We start from the raw sequence: 9199 nt of genomic DNA, 5'->3' as shown, positions 1-9199 counted from the left end.
TAAAAATAAAAATTAATTATTTGATAAAAAAAAAAAAAGAATATTTATCCTCTCTGTCCAGCCATGTCTTAGATTAAATTCATATGAAGTTATATTACCAAATCTCCTCCAACCCTAAACTTTGAAACTACAATTTTTACTATGTATATAATCCAGTTATTAAACTTTATACATGTTTATCTTTAGCTAAAATGTGTTAAACTAATATATCCCAAATTACATGACTATTATTATAGTATTCACCTCCTGTTAATATACTGAGAAGCCTCATTTCACACTTTTATACATTCTACTTAACTATAAATCTATTGTATGACTCTTTTTATTGCATTATATTCAATAAAATATTTGAAAAGAAGAAGTTATATATACTCTCATCTTTAAATGCCACCAGGTGCCCCCACCTTAGACAGACGCCGGAATGGTGTCAGCCAAGTGGCTCCCGGCTGCGAATTAAAGGGTCCAGGATCAACAAAAACAACCTCGCCTCCCTGTTCCGGGTGCATGTAGGATTGTCACTTCCCTCCCCCTCACCTACTGAGAGGGAACAGCCATAGGTCAGAAAGAAGATTACTTCCACGTCGTAGAGAGTCACAGCTAAATGGAATGTTTTTAATACATACAATAATACAAAAATAACTGACAGATATCTCTCAGCTAAACAATAAAGAAGACTTCATATTGCAAATGGCAAATACCACAAAAATTCCTAACTCGGCTAAAGTATAGAACAAAAACTCTGGTGTCCCCACTGTTAAATTGAGTTAGACTGTTTTCCAGAGGGGGCACACCATTAAGGCTAGGGGCACAGTCCTGCCCATCTATTGTTTTACTTTCAGTTCTTTGTTAGAACTCAAACCTTCTAGAAAAGGTATGAAATTTTCAGATTACCTTAACTGGGGGGGTATTGTAGCCCTCAGGGAATTAATTCACCGTAATTCTATTTGTAACAGTTTGTTTCAGTCACCCCTTCTGACGTACCCTCTCTAGGGCTGGAAATTTAACCTTTGGCATTTTATAGCTATGCACCTTGGTAGCGTGTTTTCCAAGTGGAAGATACAAATTGCCAACTTGCATAGAATATATGTGTTTTTATAGCCATCTCAGCCTTTTGTAATATAAAAACAGAGTTCCCTCTTGAGGCTGTACTAAACATTGCTCATTGTGAATGGTATGTAATCTCTGATACATCTGGGAGCACAAATGAGGCCATTATGTTGTATTTAACTTTGATGAATGTCATATTGTATTAAAGAAACAATCTTGTTATCTCCATTCCACACTACCCCTGATGAAAGGACTGAACTCTTCCTGAAACGCGTCGGGATTAAAGAGGAGACACTCTTTTATATGTTGCCTTTCTAATACCTTTCTAATACCATTTTTAATCAATGTATTGTCGTTATACATTTTAAAGGTTTTTATGCTTTTATAAACTCATATCAGAGTATGGTTGTGACAGATCCATTGTATTGGATGGTTTTAGGAAGTTTGTATTGAAGTATAGCTAAAGGCAAAACTTTTTATAGTTTATAGTATAGTTTATAGTGATCCTTCGATGTCGGCTCTTCCTATCATTGTGAAGCAGAATTCACCAAGCATTGGATTGTTTACCCACTAATATGGAACATGAGCTGGGTTTAGACCGTCGTGAGACAGGTTCGTTTTTTTTCTCCTTTATTAGGTACTGTCAGAAACCATGAAATCAGACTGAGACAGAAGTACAGTTAAATCACACTTGTTTAATAATTAAAGTAAATAGAACAAACGTAGTCAAAACATAGCCAGAGTTCAGGAACCGGATTGGATAGACAGACAAGCCAAACGTCAGGGAGTCGGAGATGAGCGTAGTAAAACAGCAAGCAGGATCTGGAGTCAGAAGGGATGTCAGCCAAGCAAGTCTTTTAACAGGAATGCAGGAGATAGTCTCTGTGATGTTGACCAAGGCGAAGGCAGAGATCCTCTGGGCTGGACGGCTTAAGTAGGCAGGACTGACGAGCAGAATATCATCAACAGCTGAGTACCTGTGGAGAGATAGGAGCTGGCAATTAGCCGACAGCTGAGCGGCCAGCTCAGGGAAGGAAGGGTTGAGCCCAGCCCTAACAGGTACACCCGTTCAATTGCTTGGTAACACAAATTGCTAATCAGCTAATCACATGACAGCAATGCAATGCATTTAGGCATCTAGACGTGGTAAAGACAACTTTCTGAAATTCAAAGCGAGCATCAGAATGGAAAAGGAAGGGGATTTAAGTGACTTTGAATGTGACATGGTTGTTGGTGCCAGACAGGCTGGTCTGAGTATTTCAAATGTACTGGGATTTTCACGCACAACCATCTCTAGAGTTTACAAAGAAAGGTCAGAAAAAGAGGAAATATCCAGTGAACGGCAGTTGTGTGGAGCAAAATGCCTTGTTGATGTCAGAGGTGAATGGGCAGACTGATTTGAGATGATAGAAAGGCGACATTAACTCAAATAACCACTCATTACATCTAAGGTATGCAGAATATCATCTCTGAACATGCAACACATCTAACTTTGAAGCAGATGGGCTACAGCAGAAGACCACACCGGGTGTCACTCCTGTCAGCTAAGAACAGGAATCTGAGGTTACAATTTGCACAGGCTCACCAAAATTGGACAATAGAAGATTGGTAAAACATTGCCTGGTCTGATGAGTCCCGATTTCAGCTCCAACATTCAGGTGGTAGTGTCATAAACAACGTGAAAGCATGGATCCATCCCACCTTGTATCAATGATTCAGGCTGGTGGTGTAATGGTGTGGGGGAAAGTTTCTACACTTTGGGCCCCTTAGTACTAATTGAGCATTGTTTAAACACCACGGCCTACCTGAGTATTGTTGCTGACCATGTCCATCCCTTTATGACTCCAGTGTACCCATCTTCTGATGGCTCCTTCCAGCAGGATAATGCACCATGTCACAAAGCTCCAATCCTCTCACCACTGGTTTCTTGAACATGACAGTGAGGTCACTGTACTCCAATGGCCTCCACACTCACCAGATCTCAATCCAATAGAGCACCTTTGGGATGTTGTGAAATGGGAGCAATGGCAGCAACTGCGTGATGCTATCATGTCACTATGGACCAAAATCTCTGAGGAATGTTTCCAACACCTTGTTAAATCTATGCCACAAAGACGTAAGGGCGTTCTGAAGACAAAAGGGTGTCCAACCTGGTACTAGCAAGGTATAATAAAGTGGCTGGTTAGTGTACATTTTAAAGGTTTTAATAAAATGTATGATTTACATAACTTCTAATACTTGGTTGATAGTTGCCCTTAAAGTCCTACACCTCTTCCTGGGGGGTAATTTCTCTTTCCATGTTACACTGGGATGTTGGCAACAACTTAATGGTTTTCTCTGGTGCAGATTTCTGCTTTATGTGTGGCCCAAGGCAATTCCTCTTCCTCCAATGTGGCCCAGGAAGGTCGAAAGGTTGGACACACCTTGGTCTAGGTGGGGAAACAGAAAAAGAAACTATGCTTACCTTATTCCTTGCTCCCTTGGGAGATGGCACACTTCTCCTCTCTTCAACACTCTGGATTGTGGGTGGGCTCCTGGTATCCTTAGGGTGGTCTTGCATTTTCTGTGAGTGCCTGCAAGCAACAAAGTGGAAAAGAGAAGCCGTTGTGCAGTTGGGAGGCAGCCTGCAGGAGCAAGGAATAAGGTAAGTATAACTACTTTTTCTCACTTTTTCTCACCCTCCCCCCTTACACAAAAATCGAGCGTTTAACCCTTGTAGCTTCGGAGAAACCCACTGCTAGGGTCAACCTTTTTTTTTTTGCTAGAGTTAAGCTTTAAAGACAAAATATCACTACAACATTCAACCTGCTTATTTCCTGTGTTTTAGTTATGTTTTTAGTTTCCTTACTGCCTTGTGGGTGCTAATAACACGAGCCTGCCAGATGCTACAGAAAACCATAAACTTCTTAAAGTCCTTGTACCTTCTACATGCATCACACTAATGCTTAACCACACAACTGCAATGGCGGTCCAGTCCACAGCTCTGCTGGTCTTCCTCTGTAAGTATTTGCTATGATTATTGCCAATTTTTAATTATCTGCCTATTTACCTTTCTGTTTCCATATCTACCTTTCCAAAATAAATTGCTAGTAAAAACTGAGACAATATTTTTTTTTTACTTAGAAAGTGGATAGAAGGTGTCAGAACCCTAAGGATTATTTGTGTGATTGCTTTTGCATCCTTATTATCATTATTACCAAGTATTGCAGAAAAAAGTGTTGGGCTGGCAGCTACATCACACTTTCGGGGCTTCCATGATGACAAGGTGATTAGGAATTGAAGCCCCACACAATAATTTTTAAAATCACATTATATTATATACAGCTTTATAAATATGAAATTTCATATAAAATAAATCAAAGTAAACAATTTCTGGATAACTTAGTCCTACTTAAACTGACACCAACAGAAAGTGAATTTTTGGATCAATCTATAACCTTGGTAGAGTTGGAAGAGGCAGTGAGGCAAATCCAAAATAATAAAGCTCCAGGAATGGTTGGACTCCCGGGAGAGATATATACAATATATCTTCAGGCATTATTGCCAGAATTACTTGAAGTTTTGAATGAAGCTTATATTAGACAGGATCTCCCTAAATCAATGACTGAAACAATGATATTAGTAATTTTAAAACCTGATAAAAACCCATTAAAACCAGACTCATACGGTAAAATCTCTCTCCTTGCATCTGATGTTAAGATCTTAGCCAGGGTATTAGCAAATAGGTTATCCAAATATTTTAAAACTCTGATTCATAGAGACCAATCAGGGTTTATTCCATCTAGATCCGCGGCAAAAAATATCCGAAGACTCTTTCTGAATTTAGAGCTATCAATGGATAATGAGGGGACTGGTGTCGTTTTATCCCTTGATGCGCAAAAGGCTTTTGATATGGTGGAATGGGAATATCTATGGGCGACAGTAAGTGCCTTTGGTATTGGTCCAGGGTTCTTATCCTGGCTAAAAATATTATATAATGATCCAAAAGAGAGACTGATAATTAATAATACTATGTCACTGATTTTCTCTTTGTCTAGGGGGACTAGACAAGGTTGTCCTCTGTTCCCAATGTTGTTTGCCCTAGCATTGTAACCATTGGCTGCGACCATAAGACAGTCGGAGGGGATAGTAGGGTTTTGACGCTCGGGAAGTGAAGAAAAAAAAGCTTTATATGCGGATGACGTCCTTATTTTTTTGGGTGACCCTTTGTATACTCTCTAAAGGAACTTATGATACTTGTCTCTGTATTTGGCTGACTTTCGGGGTTTCGTATTAGTTGAGAGAAATCAATATTGTTGCCTTTGCATGATGTGAATATCTCTTTACCAAGTGGTGCTACACAAATACAAATAAAACATAAATTTAAATATCTTGGGATTGAGGTAACACGAAATGTGGAAGACTATATTGACTTGAATCTCAAACCATTGTTACTCAGGTTCAGAGGCAAATGCCAAAGATGGTGCAAATTACCATTAGCTGTGATTGGTAGAGCCAACCTCCTAACGATGATTTGGGTCCCACAGTTATTGTATATTTTCCAAAACTGTCCCATCGGGATAGCAGTGTTTTGGTTCAGAGCTTATTGGAAAAAAAAAGACAATCACGTATAAAACTAACAAGTTTAATGTTAGCTAAAGATGAAGGGGGACTCTCCATTCCACAAGCTAAAAATTATTTTTTGGCCACACAACTACAGCAGTTCTATGGATGGGCGGAAATTGAGGAGATTGACTCCATACAAGGATTATTATTACCTCTATGTAAGGGAGATAGATTGATCTCCTTGCTGGAGACAAAAACTTTACAAATGGACAAAAAGTTTATGTCAGGTAAACAGTTTTTTTAAGGTATGGCAGGAAATGAAAAATATTACTAATATCTATACCCCTTACACCCCAATCTGGAATAATGTAAACTGTGACCAGCTGCACAATAGCATACAATAGCGAGAGGTTTATTCCAGGCACGTAAGTTAATTGCACAGAAATGGATCTCTGCTTATCCACCGACAGTGGGGGAATGGAGATTGCAAATAAAAGAAACTATATTAAAAGAGAAATTTACTCTTCTACATAGAAATTGCCGAGGGAAGTTTGAGGCTATTTGGAAAAACTGGATGGAGGTCCTGGGCCTCAAAATGTGAGCTGCCATAAAATGGAGGGGGGATATTAGTTGATGGGACTCTCCTGAGGGGGGGAGGTCATTTGTAGAGGGAGGATGAGGAAGGCAGAAAGAGAGGGCTACCAGATCTGAGATGGGTGTGGTTTTTTTGGGGGGGGGGAGTTATATGTGGGGTTATTTTATGTACTGTATAGTTTTGCTGTATCTGGACAATATGAATGTCTGTTGTTTTACTGTAGATTTTGGATGATGGACTTTTTAGGCATAACACAATTGTGTTATACGATTGTGTTATGCCTAAAAAGTCCATCATCCAAAAACTACAATTATCTTAATAATCCAACTATGGGAACGTGGCAAATTATACTCAAATGTCGTATTCATAGTAACACTTTGTGGAGATATAAGTTTTTAATCACATGGACTTCAATGTTACCATATGGCTCTTCAATTTTCAATCAATAAAATCACTCTTGATTATTTATACATGATATATTTGTGCAGTAAAGTGGTTTGTGACAACGTTATATTCGGCACCTCATCCCAAAATAATATATATGAGCTAGAATTATATACAGTATATTGAATATTTTTTTTTTAAAAACAATACAGTGTTTTTGCATAGAATACAGTTTGTATTTCAGCCATGTACCTTCATAAAGATATATAAGCACCTTTTTACAATTATAATTACGTATTATTTAAAGATTTATTATTACCTGTTAGAATACATATACAGGAGAACTTAACTTCACTACTACTCTATACCAGCTGCTTATGGATTGCTGCACTATTTATTCACTGTAACAATATACAATTATACACGGATTATTGACTCCATATTATATACTGTTACAATGTATCATTTTTTCAAGCCTTGATGAAGGAGGTGGAGCTACAGCCCCCAAAACTGCTTTACAAACATTTTATCACTGAAAACTCGTATTTGGACTTGAATATTACCATACAGAGCTTCAGTTCTTTATCCCTCAAAATGATTAACACATCATATATTCATTCACAGGGCTCAAAATTTCAAGCCCTGAACTACTAGCCAGGCCTCAAGGGTTACTCGCCACCAGTTGTCCCACCAAACCTCTACCCTCCCCCGCCCCTAATTCCACTCCCAAACACACCACTCATACATTATCTCATGAAATGACGCTTAAATGTTTTATGCAGAATTAAGCAACTTTATCCGTGCTCATCAATGCAGCCTCACCCGTATCCTTAAATTCAGCCTCACTGATATCCATCAATGCAGCCTGCCCTTGTCCATCAATACAGCCTCACCCGTATCCATCAATGCAGCCTGACCTTGTCCATCAGTGCAGCCTCACCCATATCCATCAATGCAGCCTCACCCATTTTCACCAATGCAGCCTCACCCATGTCCACCAATGCAGCCCGCCCATGTCCACCAATGCAGCCCGCCGGTGTCCACCAATACAGCCTCACCCATATCCATCAATGCAGCCTGCCCTTGTCCATCAATACAGCCTCACCCGTATCCATCAATGCAGCCTCACCCATTTCCACCAATGCAGCCTAACCCATGTCCATCAATGCAGCCTCACCCGTATCCATCAATGCAGCCTCACCCATTTCCACCCATGCAGCCTCACCCGTGTCCATCATGCTGCCAACCATATCCATCATGCTGCCTACTCATGTAAACCATGCAACTTTTACCTGTGTCCATCATACAGTAGACATGTGCGCCGTCAAAAAATGTGTTTTGTTTCGTTCCGTTCCATTTCGTATTAGAATTAATACAAATTTTCGTTAGGTTCATTAACTTTTCGTAACAATTGCAAATCTTCTTTATGATGAATTTAGCATTATGAGGGGCTCCCACCATCCCCGTGTTGTGCTGACTTCCTGGGTTTTTAACTTTTAGGTTTGTTAACTTTTCGTAACAATTACAAATGTTCGTAAATTAAATTTCGTAGATAATCCAGAAGCATAGCAATTATTTTTTTTCGGATCCCCCCCAAATGTACAAATTTACCAAAATTAGAAAATTCGTACAAAACTAATTGTATGTACATGTCCATCATGCAGGGGAGCAGAGGAGAGGAAGAGCATTGCCGGCCGGATGATAAGAGCGCGAGGCACATCACTGGAACAGCTCTGATTTCAATTGCTGTGTTCCCGCCGCTCGGCGTCCCATAAGGCCACATTCCCTGGCCTGGGAACTTTGATACACGTCACTGGTCCCGGAATTGGAGGGGTGATCTAATTCCTCCGGACCAGGGCTGTGTGACAGCGAATGTGAGGAAATATTCGGCTATTGAAATGAAAGCCACTAATGATGTTCCTCGCGCTCTGAATCATCCAGCCGGCTCTCTCCTCTCTCTTCCCCTCCACAAGCACTGGGAGAAGGACTCCTGTACAACCCGCCAGCCGACGGTGCTCGCCCCCATGCTCCCAGGCAGCCCACCCTCGCCAGCCCTCAAAATCCACTTGCAAAATGCGAGCAGGCGAGTGGATTTTTGAGGGCTGTCCATGCATAATAAATAGCTATTTTCTTAGAAACAATACTGCATTTTTGCATAGATTTTGGTTTGTATTTAAGATATGTAACATTTTTTATCTTATTTTACAGCCACAATACTGGAACACACAGGTGAGTCTTTATTTCAGACCTATCATTCATTCAATCAATTAATTAATCAATATAGTAAAATTATAGCAGAATTGTAGAGGGAATTCCAGAAGGCACATATCCCAATTCACCTTGTATGTATGCATTACTGCTGCTGCAGGTAAGATGGCACTGTCAGACTCCTTCTCCGGTGCAACACAGGGTGCAATCTGAACAGGTATTTAGGTCTTGTTGGCCGGGTTGAAAGCACTGCTAGAGTGTAAAACGTGGGAACCATCCATCCCTTCCTTCCATATGTGGTGCTTTTATGTATTGCTCATTATACAATGACGTTTTTATCCAAATATCTATGGGTGTGCAGCTGCCCAGAATTGTATATTTAGAGCTCCAATTTACCTTTTTTTCACCCCAAAAATACTA

Source organism: Lithobates pipiens, unplaced genomic scaffold, assembly GCF_037356315.1.
Source record: "Lithobates pipiens isolate NorthernLeopardFrog02 unplaced genomic scaffold, aLitPip1_a1.2 Scaffold_62, whole genome shotgun sequence".
Classification (NCBI taxonomy): domain Eukaryota; kingdom Metazoa; phylum Chordata; class Amphibia; order Anura; family Ranidae; genus Lithobates; species Lithobates pipiens.
The sequence above is the reverse complement of the archived record's forward strand: the minus strand, read 5'-3'. Positions refer to the sequence as shown.